The sequence below is a fragment of the Pezoporus occidentalis genome, unplaced genomic scaffold, assembly GCF_034315485.1.
Source record: "Pezoporus occidentalis ecotype Australia unplaced genomic scaffold, CSIRO_AGI_Poc_V1 ctg113, whole genome shotgun sequence".
NCBI lineage: Eukaryota > Metazoa > Chordata > Aves > Psittaciformes > Psittacidae > Pezoporus > Pezoporus occidentalis.
The window spans coordinates 1817716-1840652 of NW_026912918.1; the positions used below are offsets into that span (position 1 = coordinate 1817716).

The following is a 22937-nucleotide window of genomic DNA, read 5'->3' on the forward strand; positions in this document are numbered from 1 at the left end:
TTCATGGAGGTCTCAGACACTGTTTTCAAGGACCAAGGGTCCCCAAACACCACCCACAGCGATCAAAGCTTTTGTCCCCTCAAACATCCCACAACTAAAATTTGCAAGCCTTCCAAAACTTACCACACCGTGCTAGGAATCAAAGCATTCTTCCCAGAGGTTCAACCAAGATGGTTGTGTACAATTACAAAGCTGTCTTCACGCCACACAGCACTGGCTTAAACTTTGACAGCCCTGAGCTCCCATCAAACTCACTTTGTTGTACACTTTATTGCTAACTTCTGCAAACCCTTAGTAGCTCCAGGATAGATCCATGGGTTGTACGTGAGTCAAATAACACCTTGTTGAGCAAAACCTGACTATCAGAAGAATCTAAGAGAGTAAAAGTCCCCAGTTGGAGTCATGTGTGGTGCCCTGAGCCAGCACAGCAGGTAGGAGAGCACAGGCATAAAAAATGCTGTTGCATATTTAAGCCTTCTGAGACACCATGCTGAACATCACAACAGTCAAACACATACTGGAGCCCTTGTCCTTGAGCAGAGTTTTATCTTACCTTCCCTGCATGCTGGTGCAGCAGCCCACTCTCCACACGCCTCAAGGGCCATAGCGCAAGTCCTCCAGCCTGTCTCATGCTTTGTGTTTTCTCCTGTTTTCATGCTGCTCTCCTGCTGCTTCAAGGTGCCTCCCTACCTGTCCAAATGACAGATGAAAATCAAACTGACACCAGGTCTCTGTTTACACACATTCTAATCTTTAGATAATTCAACAGATCTTAAGAAAAGGCATATTTAGCCCTTCCTATGCTTAGTCCAAAGGAAGGGAGCTGGGATGGATATCAGTATCAGTACGTCTGGTGTGATGCTTCCTGAACTGTACCCATCCTTCAGCATAACAACAGGAACATCCAAAAGCTAAACAGTAATTTCTCTCTATCATGAGCTGTTTTACTGCCAGTTTAGAGTGCAAGTGTCTCAAAAGCAGATCTTTTACTACAAGCAATATGAGCTTGAAGTAACTCAAATCAAATGTTTTCCCTTTTCTTTTTTTTTTTTTTAATTTCCTCAAATCTGCCATCTCTTGACAACTTCCCTCCCTTGTTTAAAAGCTTTTCTAATCCAGAACACCATAGGAAACACAGTGCTGTGAAGTGCAGACAGGGAAGTCTAGCTGGGTAATTTGGCAATAGTCTTACAATAACTGTTTTTTCAAACCCGTAAGTACACTTTCCTGATGTTCCAGTTAGTATATAAAAAATAAAGCTTAAACTGTGTAACTGTTATAAAACCCTAGAGCAGGCGATGCACTCCTTGGCACAATCACACATTTCAAAAATGGGATTTTTATCACAGTATTTCATTTTCAGTCAATCGAGGTCTGCATTCATAGATCATTTTTCACACACATTACTCAGCCACTGCTCTTTCTGTCTCCACTCTGGTAAATATTTTTGCCTTGTGCAAAGGATGTTAAGGGCAATGCAGCCAAGATGTATTCTTGCATTAGTCCCGTAGCTGACAGTGACATACAGCGAGATATTAGAGCATTATAGTATCAGGAATGTACAGTAAGCCCCAGTAAAGGATGTAGCCTAGAGTTTTATAGCCTCAGTCCCAGGAAAACAAAGATAAAAGGTACACTTCCACTGTAACATACAGCCAAGTTTAGTAATTCAGAATAATACACCACATCAATTAAATTCAACCTACCGATTCATCATCTTCCTGGAGCTAGGCCAGGTGCCTTTGATGACAGCTTGGCCTATTTCATGCAGTGCAACACAGATCAATAAGGAGGTGGTGCAGCATAGTAGATGGTGTCCATGTGTCTACCCTAAAAAAAACAAAATATAGCTTAGAGTTATTAAACTGTTCTACTGCTTCCAAACAGACATCAGTATTATATAATGTAATTTAGGTGACGTAGGAGAGGAGTTTGGCTATTGGAACTGCTGTGATTATCTTGCTGCTGAAAGACTGCTGTGTTTTTCTAACAGGCAGCAGGATATAGCTTCCAGCAGGTTCCCAGTTACAGGGAGCATGCTGGTGTCAGTTTTATGGCCAGACTAGATACAGCTTAAGAGCAGTGCATAACCAGTCTCTTCTGAGCAAAGAACATTCTGGTTTTGTATATTGATGGTAAATCCTCGTTTCTCTTTACAGGTATTAATCCAAACTCTATGAAATCAGACACATTTAGAAGACAGAGAACAGGTTAAACCATTCTTTCTTCCTCCCATTATTTATGCCTACAGCCTTATCAGCATTCAAAGTCACATCAGTTTATCTAACAATACAAAAAATTTAAACAGCTAATGAATTCTGTGCATGGCCAGAACTGCTTTAATTCAAATTTGCCTTATATTGAGTTCCCTCAGCTCAGCAAAGAAGGCAGCTTAATATGCAATTAAGGCTCTCTACAGAAGTCGATCTACCTGCTACATAAGATGTTAGTATTATAGCAAAAATCATAAAAGAGAAGAAATCATGCAATGAAGGTGATGGAGAGGCAGAAAGTTTATGCAAAATAGACTGCATCTAAGTCTCAGAGTCACCTTCTTCAGGACTGTGAAAATGCCAAACAGCATATGGAACATCACGTTAGTCAGGTCGCTAAATGAAACAGAAGAACTACTTCAAGACACAGCTTTAGCAGAGTGACTACTGAAATCCCTTCATAAGAGACCTGTACTCTTCTGTTCTTATTTGTACATTTATAATAGGTGTCATAACTGTATATATAAATAACAAAGAAATAGTCTTGCAATGGTAAGTAATCCACACAAAATCTATCACAGTAATAAACTCAGAATTTTATCCTCAGGGCTCCAGATAACCTCATCCAGTGAGGAATTCAATAACTCCATCAGTCAGGAACCAGAAAGGGGGGTGTTAACTGAGTTTGGAAGTAACACTAATGAAACTCTACAGATTCAGCTTCTCAAATGGAATTAATTTGACGAGAATGGAACTCTGAGAATCATTTCAGGCTCATTTTTTTGACATTGTTCAGAGTTAAAATACTTCCAAATTGATATGCTGGAAACCCTAGCGACTGCCTTGATTTTCTAATCTAGTATCTTTGTGGATACAATCCTGGAAGACAAAAAAATTACTGGCACATGGCAGTATTATTTAATCTAACTTGGTCTGCAGGCTCAAAACACTTCATCTAAATGCTTAGGGAATGAACCATACTTAGTATTACTATGACTGAATTTTAATAACCTGATAAAGCTGGGAGAGTTGGAGGAGGGAGACATGAAAACTGAGCTACTCATTTTCTCTTTCAAAGATTTGCAAGTTACTCTGAGTTTTTTAACACAGTAAGGACCTCCAGGCATGGCAGATACCAGTTTGGTGCCCATTCTACAAACACGATAAAGTAAAAATGAAGATGTTCCTTTCTTCCAAATAGCTTCCAAATACTGCACAGAAAAAAACAAAACCAAAACCAACACCTTCCCCTCCCCAAAAAATACCCACCCCAAAACAACAAAGCAAAACACAGAAACAAACAGTTTGAGGCATCAAGAAATAACACAGTACTTTGCAACGAACACAAAACTTTTCCAAATGCAGCCGTTTTGTAAGTGACAAAGACAGCATCTTTCCACATGGCAGTGAAAGACCTCTGAAGGCTGGTGAGATGGTGAGCCCTGAGCTAGCAGGACCATAATAGCTTTACCAGCAGATTACTTCTCCAACAGCAACAGAAAGTAGTTTGACAAAGGCAAGCCAGGCCTCAAAGCAGGATTAATAAGCTCTGAGCAGGTTTTCCAGGGTATGTTGCCATGCTAAGAAGCAAATCAAACCAAAACATTGTCTTTGTGCAACCCATATAACTTTAGGCATTTATCTTTGATATGAACGGCCTATGGGAAGCAAGTCCCACGTATCTATACAGAAAACACAGGCTTCTAAACTGAGCTGGTCTGAATCTTACAGTCACCTAATGCCATCAAACAAAACCACAATAAAAAGTACCAACCTATTTGGATTTCTTATTGATTGGTCTTCCGCTGTGAATGGGATTATTTTCTTCCTTGACCTCAGGACAGGGAGTTATTTAGAAACTTTTCAAAATCTGTCTATTATTCAGAGACAGATTTGAATTTATTGAACAAGAACTGGTTTTTACAAATGCTTTTTTTCTGGATATTTTTCCTTGCATCTTGCTTTGCTGTTCTTTCCCTGCCCTCCCAAGGTGGATGTGAACCTCAGGCTGCCTGAGCAGGTTACTAATGTTAAACAAAACACATCAGCTTGCCACATCTGTCTCAGCAGAAAGTCAATATCCACTCCAGGAGCAATCAAGCACCCAAGCATGAAGGCTATAAGCAAAAGCCTTTTAAAAATGTAGTAAAAAAGCCTGAAACTGGTGTAAGGGTTTTCTTGTAAACCTGTGGTTGAAACCAACTTTATCTAAGAAATTACAAAGGCTTTGATCACCCTGAACTGAATTCTGGGATAAAGAGCCCAGTGCATGGCTAAGTGAAATTCTGAACCATGCAATGAGCAAGTATCTTCTACTAAGTTTACTGAAACTCTAGCAATAAAGTACTTCTGTAACATTTGCAGCTCCAAATCTTTGATGCACTCAGAATTTTAGCTGAACCACATCTTAACATCTTTTCTACTTCTATAAATGCAAACAGTGAGAAAAACATACGTTTTCTAGCAGCACAGCTTTGAAAAGCTTTACCCAAAATATAAACTCATTTCACATGGGTCACTGAACATACACTGGATGACAAATGCTTTTTATCACTACCAATCTCATGAAGTGTCTCAATGAAGAAACATCTACGTGCAGAACAACACTACATGTACTAGAAATGGCCCCCAGATAGGCTGAAAAATAACACAGCCAGCCCATCAAAGATTGAACCTTCACCCTATGAAGGTAGAAATGCTTTCCTCCTTGTGAAAAATCTACAAAGAGACTAAAAATGCCATAGACTTAAAAAATAATTTGTACAATAATAAATATTCCAGAGAAGTACTACATAATTTCAACCTTAAATAAGTAAACTTGAGAAACATTTCCAAACCTGGGAATCAGGGGGTGACTGTCAGTGCTACATGCTGAGAATCAGAATGGACAGGAAATTGTATCTGTACTTACTAACATATATACAATTCTTATCATTGAAGGATACAAGCACCTGTGCTCAGGTACATGCTGAGGTAGAAGAAATTGATTTAATTTCTATTTAATAGTGTTTTGTTTCTTCAAAGGGAATGGCCAAACTAATTCTGATGTAATTTACCTAACAATCCAGCCTCCTCAAAACGCTTTCCATTCTCAGTCATGCAGTGCTCCCAGCAAAACAGTGGGGAAAAAAAAAAAAGAAAAGAAGGAAGCACAGAACAAACATCATTATGAAGAATTTGACAAGGAAATTCATCTCAAGGAAACACCAATTCCTCATGCTTTCAGAATATGTAAGTATTTTACACTAAGAAAATCATTAAATTGTTTGTAAATGCGATAGGTATTTATACCCTCCATGCTTAGGTAATTGAGGAGCACACACATCAAGAGAAAGGCCTGTTCAAAAATAATTTCAAGAAATTATCAAGAACAGCAGTTATGGTAGAAACAACATTATATGATAGCAGTTATAATGGAAACACCTATCAGCCCAAAATGAAACCACCACAAAAGAACAACTGCAGCACCTTAGATCAGGGCTTACAAGCAATCACAGGCTTCAAATTAGCTCCAAATTATATTTATTAATCCCAGAATTAGACAGCCATCTTGCACACATGCGTGATCATTCTTGAACTCCTGATTTTTCAAAGCCAAATTTCTGTCTCGACAACAGAATTTAATTTCTCTTATTTATGGCTCCCTCAATTCCCCAAACAATTAGTTTGCAACTGAAGGAAAGAGGCATCTACAGAGGATGATGTATCTTCCCACACAACAGAGTGCTGGGCAACCCTCCTTCCTGGCACACTGGTGTCATGGCGTTGCCAGGTCATGTTGATTTGTAGCATCAGAGGACTGCAGAAGCCTCAGGTAGTTGAGAAGCCTTAGCTTCCAACTAGAAGCTTGCTGAATTATTTCCAAATTTACTACTACAGCAAACAGCTGCCAAACAATCTCGCTGCCCACGGCCCAGAAAAGCAGAGAACAATGAATTATGTTTAGAAGAGATGCAAAGTTTCTGTCTTGCTAGGTGAGACATTATCATTGCATTTGCAGGTTTATCTACTTTCTACTGACAAAGGCAGTGCCAGATCACTCTGGAGGACATAAGAAAGATGACAATTTTCCAAGAACAGGTTCATTTTAAATCTATATAGCAAGTGACAGAATACAAGAATACTGATAGTAAAGATCAAGATTCTCTTTAAGACTTATTTTGAAAAAAAGAAAGGGTATTTCTGAAGCTTAGAGTCAGCAATTGTTAAAAGGATGCAAAAGGCAAATCCTGAGTTACATTACTTAAGACACTGAGTGGCTATGTAATGGATCACTTACAGGATACACACCTGGAACCACAAATACCCATTGTTAGTTCTCTCCTCTACTAACCTCTGCCTTTGCTTACTCATCCGTAAAACGAAACTGCAGTTTCTTACAATCTTAGCTGATACGTGTTGAGAATTGTGATACTTGAGAGATATCACATAGTTTTGGTGTGAGTTGTCATTGTGACTGTAGTGAAATATAGTTTGCAAGGACAAGGAGTGAATGGGTCACCAATGAGTAAGTAATGGAAGCCAAAATGACTTGCTGCCCTTACAAGGGCAACCACCAGGATTTCAGTGTCGGGGGTACTGAGGGTCTGAGACCCATGATACCCCCACAACATGCCCCTTTCTCTTGCTATATGATGCCATTACATCAAACTTACCATTCTTTTCAAAATAATTAGCTGCCAAACTTTTACAAAGTAATTTATTTTTATTTATATAACATATATATAATATATATTATATTTTTATTTATATATACAAAGTATTTTATTTATGCTAGATATTTTTGACGGGTTATGAACAGCAAACCCCCAAAATTTAGCTTGAGTAAGAAAATAACTAACCTGGAAATGAACAAGCAAATAGAAAGCCTGCTAAAAGCAATATGTAACTCTTTAAAAATCTTCATACTAGCATCCAAAAAATGCAGAATGAAAACCATGTCATTTGGAGCTCCTTAAAAACATGCACATCTACTAAAAATTACTCTGAATGTTCATATTTTTCTCACATTTAAAAATTATACTAATAAAATACCAGTTCTGATATATTTATACAAATCACTAACGCGTCTATTAAAAAAGAAAGTGCTACTTGGTTGGGTTGTTTGGGTTTTTTTAGAAAAGACTCTTTTGCCTTTGGCAGGCTGAATTAGCAGTCTTACAGAGACTGCAAGAGAGGGAATTTAATGTGTGAAAGAAATTAACACAGGTCACATTTGCAAATAAAAACCTGAAATGGATCAAACAGTAAATACTCCCCAATTCAAAGTCATGAGACAGAATTGAGAAATAACCCAAATTATCCAGGTAACCTCTCTCATCAACTCTCAGTATTGTGACAATTATCTGAAATCTGCAGCTGTTCTCACTAAAGTAAAACTGAGAAAGGAGCAGGTCAGGCCTTTGAAGTGGCCTTAAAACTAAATTTAAAGGTTTTATTCTCCCATGGAGTGTGACCGGTCAATGTTACCACCGCAGCAATGCTTCACTGTGCCATCAGCGGGTGCAGCCTCTCCAGCTCCTGCTTGCTCCTCAAACTGCAACTGCTTTATTTCCTCTTGCCATTTCCTTTTGTGATAACCTTTTCTACTGTGAGATGGGCCTAATGAAAACAGCACAAACTCAAGCCCCTTAGGCAAACCAAAGTCCATCCCAGCTAACTCTTTTACAAACATTTCATATTTACCAAATTCAGCAATGCTGTGTACTGCAGTAACAAAAGCTTCATCTTTTGCACCTTGCTTCCAGCATGCCTATTATATTACCCTTTGATATATCATATTCTTCTCACCTACAGTGTATTAAAAGTCTCGCTTACTAGTGCTGCAATTTTTTCCTCTTAAATGAGGTGTATGAAACAAAGGACATCAGCAACAGTTATCTGGTATTTCTGCTTTCTCAGTTATAAAGGAAGTTTTCCGATATAACTCAAATCTCTGCTCTCAGTAAGCCCAGATCCGCAAGTTATGTATACCAGACTTGTCTGTTCTTCATTTGTCCTACAGATTATCCACAGCTGCCTGGAAACAGCTCTTTCTCACCTGCAGTACCCCTTTCCCCATTCACTCCAGTAGTGTTTACTTCTTCCCTCTTCCTGCTACTTACTCGGAGAAATTAATTTTTGACTCCATGTAATTTCAAACACCTTTTATTATGCTCTCCCCACAACACATTTAGTTTCTTGCTGCAAACAGTGGGGAGCTGTACAGCTACCTGAAACACATGGGTTTTACAGACTTGGCTGTTTTCTCCTTAATCTAAGGCAAAACTACACAAAGACATTGCTTGCTTCACCATGGCCACCCTGGGTTGCTCACACCCACTACAGAAACCAGCCCTGAGAGCCTTTTGCCTTTTTCACTGGCTACTCTTATCTCTGCCTTGTTCTTCTAAAAGATATTCCCACCAGGACGCTTCCCTATGCCTCTTGCCTGCTTCTTCAAAGTAGTTTTTCCGCAGTTCCCTTCCTTGCTTGAGCCAGGTCTCTGCAGAGCAACATGCTGCACTGGGGATGCAAAAAGCCCATTCCCATGACGGAGCCAGAGCCTCATCTGGAAACTTCCAAGCATGACCAAGAAGCACAGCAAGGACAGCACACACACGATCCTGTCCTTTTCTTAGGCAGCACGGACTGACCTTAGTAACACCAAGAAATAAGATGATAGAGAACTCAGTAACTGCATGCAATACTGAGTAAGCACACTGCAAAGAGACTCGGGACAAAAGAACCGCGTGTAAATGAGCTTTAAATGGCATGAGCTTTTCTGAGAGCTTTCTGTAGCATGCACTGATCTCTAAAGAGGTCTGTAAAAATAAGAAAGGAAAACCCCCTTTTTTTCTGCAATTTATTCAAATTAAGTAAGTAAATTCTTTAAATCTGACTGGACATATGACTTTATCAGGCAAAATAATTTGAGAGAGATGTTCAGAGATTTATGAACAAAAGAATTGGAATTTTTTGCAGGCTCTAAGGCTGTGAATTGATGGCTTTCTTTTCTCCAGAAAGCTTTCCTGCTTTCAGAAAGAAGCACATTTAAATAGAACAAGAGACTTAAGGTCAAATCCAGCAAAGGAAGGTATTCATAATGATACAATCAGTTCAAAAGAGGAGACTGCCGAAAGTCTGTGAGCAACAGAACAGTTCCAGTTCAAATGACAACATATCAAAACAGGTGCTGAGATCCTAAATATGCCAGAGAGATTTATCTTTAAAACCACTGAGCAAGGAAAGAGAGGAGGCCCCTATGATGGAACGTGCAGGAATAAAGTGGTCTTAGGGTACAGGTAACAGCTCCTCACAGGGAGGAGGAAGCTGGATCTGTATCCAAGGATGACATACTCAGTTTAACAACTACAACAGAGCCATAGAGACAGGCAAGAAGCTGGATATGATAAAGATAATGGATAGAAAACTTCTAAGGTCTAGTGATCATGGTAATAGTAGCTTTAAAATTTTGAGGCTATTATTTCAGAAAAAGCAATTCAAATGCATTAGGGCTTTAAAAAGAAACAGCACTTGAATGTGAATGACAGAAAACTGATTGTAATCAATTATTTTCTACAACAATTGGGAATGGAGCAACAAAAAAACATTTAGGTCACAGTTAAAGACTGAGAAATACAATCAGCCCACAAACATTACCCAAGTAATTTTACATTATTTAAATCATGCAAACCTTAGTCACAATTCATGCTGAAAGTTCTGCGATTTGAGTTTTGTAGCTGTCTCAGTGTACACCTAAAGCTTCATAAAACCTGTGAAAACCAGCAGTGAATAAATGAACATACATACACATAAATATCTGTCATAAAGGAGAAAAGTTCTTTACTAGTATTTAGCTCTTGGATGGATGAGGCCAATAGGAATGTGCAGAAGAAAAGCAGAATTAAACTTTAAATTGCAGACCACTTATAGGCAGTACTCCTCTTTTCTTCTAAGAGGGCTTGTAAAGCAGAACCCTGTTCCCATTTTGATTCTCTGGGCCTGGTTCTCAACACCACCAACCTCTTTTCCAGTGATCTGGTAGATTTAAGGACCTCAGCAGAAAACAGACATATAACAGACGTATAACAGACCTCTCCTCAGTGCAATATACTCAGCTACGTTCTCAGATTTGAGTCATAATATTTAATATCTCATCCATACATAATATCTGTGAAAAAAATATTAAAACAAACATAATAGAAATGGAAAGTGTTATTTCTATGGCAGCACTGATGATAATAGAAGCCTCACAAATACTTGTAACATCATTCTCCTCTGCAAGCCCACTCACCGGTTTTTGTGCTGCTATCAAGGACAAACAAATAAAAGAAACCAGGAGGAATCCAGTTCCTAAGCAACGCTGTATTTCTGTACCCCACTCAGGCTCTGGCAGAGGTTTATCTTGCTCCAGGCTCTGAAATAGGATACAAAAGGTCTGTGGCACTGTCTGGGAAGCACAGTCCAGCTTCTGATGGCACCTTCTTATATCACACTCCTCTCAGCCTGCTATTACCTTCCTGTATGATGAAAATCATTGCTCTCACTTTTTTTCAAACCTTTGTGTTTCTCATCTATCTGCCCAACAGAGCCATCAGGGCAGCAATCAAACCTTTCTGCTGTTGTACAATGCCAGGCAAAAGGAAGCCCTGAATTCAGAGGGAGGGTCTCTGATGCTACTGTAATACAAAACAAACAGCTGGGACACACACCCAAATGATTCTCCTCCAGCCAGCACCTACATTTGGTGTTTATTTCTCTGAACACTCTTAACCTGCAGCAAACAGAGCTGGGCTGAACTGCAGCACTGCTGCAGACCAAGAGCATACATGGGGCCATGATTCTATGATGTGAAGAATCACCCTGTGCAGAGGAGAATCACCCAATACATCCAAATTTATCAACTGCATGACAAGCTGATGCACCTTTTACATGATACTTACATGGACCTATAGAAACAAGAAATCTGCCACCTGCCTAGGAAGGTATGGCGTACCTGAAAACATCCAGATGACCCAAACCCCCTAAAAATCACATTTTCACAGTTGTCACTACAGTATTTCTCACACCAGACACCAAAGCAGTGGTATCTACCACCATACAACACTGTTACAGGACAATGAACCAAACAAAAAGTTGGGTTTTGCTAATAAATACACACACACAAAACACACCCTTTAACTGCATAAAGCTCCACGAGCAATTTTGCAGAAGGATTTTTTAGTCATCCTCCATTCTCCAGTGGTAATATTTTTCCATCTGTTAGAGAGCATATTTCCATATCCAAAGGCACAATACACATTGCCACGTGCCGGAAGGGATGTAGGATTCTTGCTTTGGACACATTAGCCCATTGATCTTAATGGGATATGGCAATATGCCAATAGTTCATGTACTGAGACATTTCAAGGATTCTCAGCTGAATAGCTTTTTAAATAGTAAAAAACCCTACTTCAAGTCATATTTAGAGTCGAGTATCACCAGAGTATCAACTTTTTCAGCTATACGATGTTATTTATAAGCCATATGCAATGCAAATTTATGACAGCTGAAGTATAAAACCATAACTATACAAATAATAACCACATATAAAAGTCTACCCTTTGACATCCGTACAGTTATTTCATTCAGAGAAGTACTCTTTTTTATTAAGGGTTTATTTGTTCTGGCCTCACTTTTAATGATGGTCTGCTATAAGCACAAATGGATATGGGGTTGATTTGAACGATTTCTTCTGCTCCTAAAGTGTGGGATATACTTCTATGCATCAGTGCACAGAGTCTAAGTTGTTCCACTGTATGACTTTTTACCACAAGTAGAAAATTCTCTCCAACCAAAATATCTCCTCTATTGTTTCTGCTTTTATAGCAAAACCTCCCATTACTGAACAGAAATTATCACCTTACTATTAACCTAACCATTCACCAATTGCAGCAACTGCACAGACATCATCAGTGAGCCTGGATTCTCTCTGCTGAAAAGCACACACACTCCCTGACATGCAGAGAGATGAAATTTCAGTTCTCACTCCAGTTTTCAGGAGCACGTTGCACTCCTGCCTTTCCAAACTACATCAACAACACCGAAGCATTCCACTACAAAGGATTAGTACCAAAGAAACACATACTTAACATGTAGGTAGATGTTTTCAGCACAGGCAAAGCTCAGCACTTTCAGAGTTCACCAGTAGTGTCTTTAACCTAGTCTAGATGAGCCAGTCTTTCCAGTGGTTAAAGGTAATTTAGATTAAAAGTTAAAAAGTACCTCTTGTGAGCAGCTTGTGCCAAATTGAATATGGTGCTCTTGTGAGATGGGATTTCAGTCAAAAGAATTAAGGTGGTACCTAATTAATTTCAGTTAATTTTATTTAAAGACATACAGCTGTATGCAAACTAGCTTCCCAGCAGTAGAGGAGTGTAATAGCATTTAATTCACAAAACTACTGAGGCTCCATAACATGTTCAAATTACAGACAAGTTACCAGTGCCGCAGATCTGCACCTGTGTATCAAAGCAGCACCCATGGGTATGTTGTCCCCCACTTCAGCACAGCTTATGAGAGCATCCTGCTGTCTACTCAGAAAGCCACTTCAAGTGTCCATTTTAGAATGGCAAGAAAACACAATTGCAATGGAGATTAAAGGCATTAAAACTTCAGTTTCCAAATTGCTCCGTTTTATCCTTAAAACAGCTCTGAAGATCCACTGAACAGTGCAGATTCTTGACAGAGTCTCAGAGTGCTTTGCTGTCCCAAGGCACAGCCTTCAAGGCTGTCACTGGACTTCACGTACACTCAATGTGGAGCTAAATAAACCTCTGCTATAAATAGCAGTGGTGCTTGCACACATACTCACTGAAGGGACGTTTTTGTATGTTGAACATCTTTAAGCTGCTGCTGCATGTGTTACCTGAACTGCTTGATTTCCCATGGGAATTTTGCTATAACAAACTGCTCCCTCCTTTTCCACAGAAGACCTACATTTAATGCAGTGGTGCTACTCAGGGACTGTGAGACACCAGGGATGTGCTGGCACTGCCACTCTTCGGTGGATTAGCTTTGCTAGCAGGTGGTCTGGAGAAAGGCTTATACAGTACTGGAATCTGCCACAAAATAAAAAGCATCTATTTAAAGTATGCTCACCCTGGCTTCATTTCTGACCTGTCAATGAAGAAAACGGTGGGCTGGATGCTGAGTGCTTTCAAAATAGTGATCTGGGTCAAATGCCAAGGCCAGCAACCCAGCCTAAATTCTTCCCCAGTCTTTCCCTGACATCCCCATTTGCAAGCCTTAAATGTACCAATTTCTTTCCTGCACAGGAAATTAAATGTACATAAGAAAGATTACCTATGCCAAAAGTTACTCTTACTTTTCAATGCACATAAAAGATGTTATAAAAATGTGCAATACTGAAATAGGAAGCAGGGTCCCCACTGAAAATTGATACCAAGAGCTTGCTGCATTCTTTTATTTCAACATGGTGCTACCAGTTCTCTTTTTACCATTGCAGAAATTCAGTTCCTCCATATCCTCACAGAGGTTACAAAATGTAACTGTTCAGAGATGTCTGGCTCCTTATTTTAAATGTCACCAAACCACAGCATTAAAGTTTAGTTATATCCTTGTTCTGTACGTGCCAAAACATTTGCTCTCACATCAACAGCTCTTGTTTATTCTGCTCTTAGTTTACTAAGTTCTGAACTCACAGATGGTTGCAGTAAGTTTAGTTTACAGAGTAAATACTGCAGAAGAAAAACTACAGTAATGAACAAAGTCTTTAGGAAATCACGCTTCAAAGAGATTGATAACATCTAATTTTTGTGAAGAATGCAGTAAATCCCTCTTACCTGTCACATTCATGCACTCACAGGTATTCATGGTAATCTCAGTTCATTTGGGTAAATTGAAAACATAAACCTGATAATTTAAATTGCTGGTTTAAGATATGCAATTTTTGCCAACAATTTCTTCTGCAGAGTACAATAAACAAACAGTAGGTTTCACAAGCCAGTGTAAGTTAAATTTAAGCTAGTACAATAAGACTACTATAACTGCAATGTAAATCCCTATGAAGTTTGTGCAAAAGTACATGATTTCAACAAAGTATATATACCTTAATAAGAAGCTAACAAAACAACACCAAGCCACATTTCTACTTATCTAGATTATTAATTCAGCTCTTTCCCTAGCAGAACTAGATAGGCTTAGAAAACAGTAAAGGTTAAAAATTCAGGTCATACTATAGCAATTTTCTCCTGCAAAATGATACAACAAATGAGACCACCAAATTAGAACTATGCTTATAAATGAGCACGTACATATCATAGAATCACAGAATGGTTTAGGTTGGATGGGACCTTAAAGCTCATCCAGTTCCAACCACCTGCCATGGGCAGGAACACCTTCCACACCTTCTCTGGGCAGTGCCTGTTCTGTCTCCGGAACCATACATTTGCATCGCACAGGACAGATATATTGTGATAAAGAAATAATCATTGGGAAGTTGCCTTAGAAATACCTTGAAGTAAACCATTTTCCAACCATAAAACAGTCATTAAATTTATCTACAGCTTATACCACAGAGCATATGCTGTAGGGTTAAAAAAACCTTGCCAAGGAAGAAAAACAGCATGGAAATTTCCTGGAATATTGATGTTTCCTACCATTTTCCAGGCTTAGAAATTTTCTACTTTCATTATATTTTAGTTAACCAGGCAGTGTAAGTGATGTAGTACACTGTAAATTAAAACAGTAGCATTAGAATGCTAAATAGAGGTCAGTATTACACTTCCCTGCAGACAAGAAGATGTCTTCATTTAAGGAAGGACTGACTGAAGAAGGAGCAGAGAGTCTGACCTCTCGGAGGAGAAATAAAATTTACCTATACATTGCCTAATGTCAGGTTGAGGAGCAACAGGGAAGAACCATGAACAACCGAAATACATGGCCTTATTTGAAACCTATCCGTTAAAAATAGCATAGCAATAAAAATGGCAATGATGGTCTCTAAAGCAAGCTGTGATAGCAGGTCACAGATCTGCTTGGGTGTCAAATTTTATCATGGCTATCAAACACCAGGCTCAATACCTTTTAGTTTCACAGGACTGAGCAGTTTCTCCCCCTTGTTTTCAGTAAATTCAAGGGTAATATTTGTAACAGTTGATTGTCCTTACTGTATCCCAGGGGCATGAAAATATCATCTTGGGAGGGGTGACCAGGTTATGGCTCTGCGTTTCTGCTCTCCTCCTTTAATTAAGATTTTTCATGTCACCAAAATATGTTCTCTTAAATTCAAATCAAGGATTTGTTACTTTTTTATAAACTTCAGACAGGACAGGCATGTGTGGCTCATGGTTTATTGTTGTTTTAAGCTTATTGTAATCTACAAAATATGATCAGCTATCGTGGCAGCTTTAAGCATTTAAAGCAAAATCCATTTTTCTTTGTCAAACACTTTCTGTGATACGAGGAGATGTTAGACACACAGACTGAGTCATCTTCTCATTAACTCAGCCAAGCATATACATCTTTCCCCATCCTCTCCTTGAATTTATGTTATGAAAAGATACATATTTTGAAGCAAATCATTTTCTCTGCATGTTAAAAACAAAAAGAAGTTGGAGACTGAGAAGGGGAGAAAGGGAACAGCTGAAAGTAATCTGAATTCCAGAATATATTTAAAGGGAAGAACAATGTATTTTTCATTTGGGAGATAAGTCATATTGGGCTTATCAAAAAACAGTCCTTGGATGCCACAGTTTGCATGTGGGCTTGAAGATAAAGAAACAATGCTTCTTCTGCTCTCTAATCCTCCAAATGAGCAGCTTTAAAATAATTGTATGGATTTATGATCAGAAATAGAGTACATTTGGTTTTTTTAGTTAATTACATTCAGAGTATTTAAGAAACCAGTATATTCCAGTGCTTTCTGAAAATAAGGAGGTGCAGTTCTAGCACTCGTTCTGCAGCCATGCTCAGTGGGCTTGTACGCAATGCAGTTTTGCAAAGCTTCATACATGGAGTTTTGCTGCATTTGATTTATTGGATGTGGAATACAGTTTTAAATTAATAAACTGCAAGAAATTGAGCGGACTGAGGGATTAAATCAGGAATGAAATTTGTAACATTCGTAAACAGAGAAAATAGGGCTGTCTCAAAAAATACTTCCCCTGACTGAAATTCCCCTGAACAGATTGCTAGCCTCTGACACCCAAATAACGCCTAAATACAGGACTCATCCCACTGAAGCCACAAGACAGGTGTTTGCTTGATTAGGACCATACACTTTTAGACAAATCGATTTATGTGAACAGAGTTCACTCCTTTGACCACAGAAAGCTTGGGATGAGCCTGTGAGGTAAGAATTTTTCCATTGATTCAGTCAACAGGAAGGCTTTCACTCAGGAAAATGCTGCACAGGTCTCATCTTCAAATTTCTGTACCCTCAGTAATACACCCATGAGTCCTGCACAGGCACTGCTCTACCTGGAGAAACTGAAGTGCAAATCCAATCCTTCCTGTCCAAATTGAAACAAGACAGTTTGGCTGTGTCTTCACCAAGCTTGAACTAAAACAGAGCAATGCAACCCACTGCATGGGCAGGTTTTTTTTTGCTTCTGCAAACAGGTACAACTTCCTTGCACTATATTTCATCTTTGTTTTCGAGAAAATATATCCCCTACAAAAATAATGCAATATTCAATTCACATGTACTTCAAATTGTGGTTTAGGGGAACAATAGCTCGTTATTTTTGAACATGTCAGAAGCAACACAGAGATTTCAAAGCACAAAGTGTATAAGCAACAAACACTAATGCCTGCTTGAGCTGCTCTGTAATATTTTATCTGGAGATCTGCCAAATTCTTTGTCTGAAATGCAGCTAAAGTTGATGATCACAAGCAGAATGGCTATTTTTATATCCAGCATGTTTATCATCAGGAATAAAAAGAGAAATTGCCAAGTGAATGGCACCATTGTTCCAAAGGTGTATTTAAACAAATGAAGAACTCGGAAGCAAATAGAAGGCAAATTCCACATTGCTGCAAAAAGGCAGTTTTACAATGCTCCATTTTTCAATTATTTCACTCAATGTGCCATGCTCTTTGGGTTTGGATCTCCAGTGCCAGGCTGTGATGCATCCTCCACAGAGTCCTTGAAAAAGGACTTCGGGCTATTTTGAAGAAGATATTTTTCAAAGTAACCAAAGCCATAAGGGCAGTTTTCATGCATAAACACAGCTTCCTGGCTGTTCAGCACTTCAGCTTTCTCATTTTCATTGCATACTCGAAATGGGGCTCCCCAAGAGGAGGCATTTCTAAAAGGGTTATTGCTGTGGAAAGATAAACTAGCTCATGAAAATATGGATTTCATCCACGTCATTCCACAAAATTAAAAAGATTACGACCTCATGTTCTATCCAAACTACTTCTCCAAGTTTGCAATAGCACATTCTCCCCCACTTTTACAAGACGCTGCCAATACACATAGCCTCCTATCCCATACAATTCCTCAGGTACGCCATATTTCCTTTTCTATACTGCAGTTAGCCCAGTATCTCATCTCTCTAAATCATATTTTTAGATACTGCCTCCAGGTGCCCTATGCGCCCTTGTCCTGGAGTGCTGAACGGCTTCCTTGACATTGCTCTCCTCTCCAGGTGATAGTGAAGTATAATCTTCTCACAAAACAGATCTTTTCATCAGGATAAACTTCCTTCTTCTTGTTCTAGCAAGACAGGAAATCAACTGTTCCAAGAACCCAGCAATGATGACCCCCAGAATTATTAACTCTTCTAAAGCTCTTTAAAACAAATCAAAAGACTCCCATTTTGGATTAAATAGTTCCTATGGCAGCTTTAAAATGTATCTTTTACTTTTGCCTACAGATGTCTGCTATCTGGGCTGCCAAATATTGAGAAGTCTCACCTTTTACCTGTGGATATTTTCCCCTCTTGGACTAGAGTGTTGGAAGGGAGGAAAAGGGAATGACTGAATTTGCAGAAAGATGGTCAAGGAACAGTAACAGAAACCACCCTGTTCTCTTCCTTTGGACCGTTAGTCAGACTGAAAAACATTTGACTAATTAAACAACGTTTTGCTGGCTAAATCAGTGCTGCCACCTTCCCGCAGCCCCCCTCAGCTCTGTGCTCTTCAAGGCACAATGGCATCTGGGTTCAGACAGAATCTTGCAAAGCGCAGCTCTCAAGAGCATGTGGAAAGACTCACTCCAGAGGTATGAAAAGCAAAGAGCTCTCTTCAGCAGCAGCTGTTCTAAGAGCACAGTCTCACCAAGTGACTGACAATAGCCTTAAGACATCTTTAACTTACCCACCAAGATTTATATTTTCCCTATGGCTAACTTTTTGGAAAGAAGGTATAAGCTGATCATATTTTGTCTTCATCTGCTCATGTTTCAACCTTCTACCTTTTAAAACTTAACCCACTCATGTCTTAACATGTACAGGCTCTTTCATCAGCCACAGACTGCACAGGCATACTCTGTATTACATGTCCAGTGTGGGCAATTTATGCAAAAAAACCCTAATACCGATGGTCAGAGGTTATTCTGGTTTGCATCCTGCTGCCTTCAGACATCCTACAGTCTGTGTTCTGCACCCTAATGGTTTGCAAACTGGATGTGGACTGGTGACAATAATCACAAGCATGTTCCTGTCAGAAGCACTGTGAGATGGAAGTGCACTGATGAATACTTACTGACTCCAGTCACCTCATCTGCCTGTACATTCCCTGGGAGACTTTCCCCTCCTGCAGCGGGTGCACCATTCTCTCTTGCCTGAAGCAATGCCACTAAACTCTTGCATTTTCTAGCGACTCTTTGCTTTATGTTACAAAGCCACCAAACAGTTTAACAAATGGTATTAACTAGACCTGTGGTTCCAGACAGGTAAGATTCTAGCAGTCTAAAAATGTAACAAATCATTGCATTTACGTTATGGTAAGCTGTTATGTAAGGTACTTGCAGCAAAGAAATTAAATTGACAGATACTAAAATCAGTATTGATAGCAACAGATTGGAAGAGAAATAAAAAGATGAAGAACAAGAAAAGGGAATCACCAGGAGATTTAGCTTCAAATGTTCTAAAATCCTTAGATGATGGATATGACTAAGAACAATTGTCAGGGAAGCAAGCGTTCAGGGAAAAGCATTTAAGTGCCAAAATAAACAGAGTTTCAGCCAAAGTTAAAGCTCTCTGGAGGAACAAAGCCAATAACAAGACTGCACATCACCAACTACATCCCCAGGTAAAGCAGTATTATCAATCACTACAGATACTATCACACAATTATAATGCTGTTTAGTAAATTATCATCACAAACAAGTCCTGCTAACCTCACTCTACCCATTCTATTAAATAGGAGAATCCTAAGAAAGACAGTATTATGTTAACAACTCATTAAAATGTTGAAGTATGATCATATTATGAGAAGTGAAATAGAACATTTCCTTTCTTACCCAACCCCCTATATCTATATTGCAATATTGAAGTGGGAACAGGAAAAAGCTTCCTTACAGCAAAGAGAACTTTTCTTTCAGAATTAAAGCAAAAATAGTGTAAGCTTATGTTGGTCACCCTAAAAGTGGTCATTGAACTGCTCTTGATTTAGCCCATCTCAAAAGGTACCAGCACTGGGATGAGAGGCTGTCCTGGCAGCATCAGTCTAAATGGTTCACCAGTTCTGGATAGATTGGTCCCACTGCTTCTCTTCTTGCCCTGCACATGTCTCCTCTTCCTCCTAATCCCACTACTCCAGCTCTGGCACTGGTCAGACTCCATACAGAGCTGATTCAGTACATAGAACCAGCAGAATCTGGCCACAAAACTCCATGTTTTCTGCCAGGTTAGCCAGCTGAATCAGCTCAGGAAAGGATACTGCTGTCAGATCCAACCCAAGGGAGGAGGCTGGACAGCAGTGGGATGGTAGATTAGCTCATGTTTAAAGGGTAACCTTGGCATTAAGATGGGAAAAGCACCCACATAAGTTCATGGTTTGATGCTCCATCTAGGAGCGAGTGGAGGAAAATCAAGCTGTGGCCATACAAATATGAGTGTCCAAGTCTATTGTTTCCCCACCCTGAGAAGAACAGATTTTATACCTCTTTACAAAAACACTGGATTGTCTCTTCAGTGTGACTGCACACTTCTTTTATGCATATGAATAGCTTTTGCAACAAGATGGCTTTAACCAGAACTGCAATGCAAATTTAAACTTACAGTCAAAGAGGAAAAAAACGCTGTGTTTGTAATTCCCTCTAATACAATGTGACTCCTCATTAACTGAGCCAGGTGAACTTCGGGGCAAATATTTACTTCTGCTAATCTCCAGATCCAGTATTTCCCATCTTTTTGGGGAGGGGAGTGAAGAAACAGCTCCTTTGTCCTTCTTCCACCGATACCTTTCCAGTGATTAAACCCCACACCTCTACCCCTACCTAAGCAGAGCTGTTTGACTCAGTGTTTGTATGGTCTTCCATCAAAGAGAAGGACACTTACAAAACCTACGACCTGTGGACTTTGCGGTCACTGTCCTAGCTAACTAGGCTGTGGCAGTTAAACCTCAGGTTTAAAGGGTGGGGCCAGTTCTGCACAAGCTGTGCTTCACCTAAAAAATCCACTGCACAGGCTGGAAGGGCTCACTCTCACTTGTCTGTATGGATGGGCGAGGGTTGAAACGGTAGGTGACAAGGTGCATGGGAAGCTGCAGATCCAGCCTTGCATGCGGGAGGACCATCACATGGGTAGCTCGAGATCGCTCAGGAGATGACAGTCCTCTTCGGGCACTTCCTGATTGCCTAAGCACCCTTTTCTCCAACCAGATTTGCATATCTCACTTGCCCTTGGCCATCGTGCTTGTAGTAAGCATGGTTAAAGCCCTTCCCAAATCTTTGCTTGCGAAGCCAAGCCATCATTACCTACCCCCTTTAAAAATGGCCAGGTGAGTGACCAGAGCTTCACAGCCTGTTGATGATTTCTGAAACACTAATTTAAATTTTGTTGACATTTGTATTTGAGAGGAATTATGGTAACACCTGAAGCTTTAACAGGTTTTATCATAGATATGCAAGCTCACTCGTATTCAGTAATAGGCTTGCTCCTGTCTTTTTCAGTTTATATCTTCCATCACAATAAAAAGCCACCCGCTTCCTTCTGCTCTTCTGGGTTTTAACCTCAGCATCTTGAAAGACAGATACCTTCAGACACCAGGCTATCTATGATACTGATACTTCAAATATATGATACCTCAAATTTGCTTGAGGAAACATGTATTAGGTGCTAAGCCCTTTGCTACTGCCTTGGCCTTTTGTATATTGAACGTATCTTTTCCTGCTGTTCCCATGACTCCTTCTTCTGTCTGGGTCAGATCAAGTTCCTTCCTGCCACCAATGTTTTTTGAACTCTGTTATTATTAATACCATAAATCAATCTGTCCAGTAGTTCACTCACTAGGATATATCTAGATGACTGCCTGGAAAGGCCTAAACTATTTTAGGAGTTTGTTGAGGTGGTCCTGCCCCATCCCCAGCTGCAGACAGGCCCTGGCAGCTTTGCTCACTCTCTGGTGGGTGGTGGGGGTTCAGCCCTGCACACTAGGCTGCAGAAAAAAATTGGGGAGGGTGAAGGAGAGGGAAAGGAGTGGGGTCATTTTCTGCCAGCTCAGCTCACTGAAACAGGTCATCACAAAGCAGAGGTAACCCAAGGGAGAAGGCAGGAAACCAAGTGAGACCTCTCAGCTCTGCTATGGAGGAACATTCCACCTGTCTTCCAGCCTGCAAGGGACCATGCCACCCTCAAGGCAGGCATTGTCCAGGATGCACAGAGTTATGATCTTTGCAAGTGATCTAAACTCCCACCCTCCTCATTGGTGAAGTTACGAACTGACTGTGAACGGGTTGTATTGTCACAGACAATCAGAAGAACAGCACCTTTCTGTTCTGTACAGTAGTACTCCTTCTAACTTTCTCCTTTGTGCACTATATATCCACTTTCTTTTATTTTGTCACTATGTCTTTTGGACCACAGCTATGTAATGGGGCCACTTAACACAAAATTTGCAGACAAAACCAGCTTCAGCAAATGGGGTGTCCTGCATGCTCCAGCCCATCACCCTGTAGTTAACTCAATTCAAACCACTGTGTAACACTTTACCACAGGTCCTGTACCTAGAGCCCTTCCATGCATAGCTGTAAGTGTCCTAAGAATATTCCTTAAACAAGAATATTCATTACAAATGAGCACTATATAAAGAGAGAGCAGCACCTCACAGGAAACCAGGCTTACTTCAGGCACTGCATACTGCTGCCATCGACTAACCTGACTGCTCCTTGCCTTCATAAGCAGTCCTCAACCCTCAGCACTAAAGGGACAAGTTCATTGTAAATATTTAGTTATTTATCCAGCCTGATAAAATGCCCACATGCCACCTCCCTTGCTCAGTCACACAGAGCAGCATGGTTTGCTGGGTAAGTATATTTTCTTTCACTGATCATGATGATGATTATGGTTGCTGTGAGTGATGATAACCTCCCAGGACATTATCGTTCTTCAAAGCCTGCTATGGCAAAGACATTCATTTAACTATCCAAGGGGCATTTAGGAAAATACTTTTGTTATAAGCATAAACCCAAAGGAAAGAGCAGCTACACTGTGAGTATCCTTACAACAATTAAGTATCATTACTGAGGTGACCGAAACATTCTCCCACTTTTTTTTTCAAATTATAAGTAAG

The 22937-nt window shown here is 39.8% G+C and overlaps 1 long non-coding RNA gene across 1 annotated transcript in view; it reads right to left on the reverse strand.

The window, feature by feature from the left end:
• Positions 1-549: 549 nt before the first annotated feature.
• Positions 550-22937, reverse strand: part of LOC134171631 (uncharacterized) — a 186763-nt gene continuing 164375 nt past the window's right edge. Inside the window, exons 3-4 of the long non-coding RNA XR_009967693.1 lie at positions 1703-1825; positions 550-686 (exon numbers count right to left, since the gene is read on the reverse strand). This is a non-coding gene — a long non-coding RNA (uncharacterized LOC134171631). The remainder of the gene's footprint in view (positions 687-1702; positions 1826-22937) is intronic.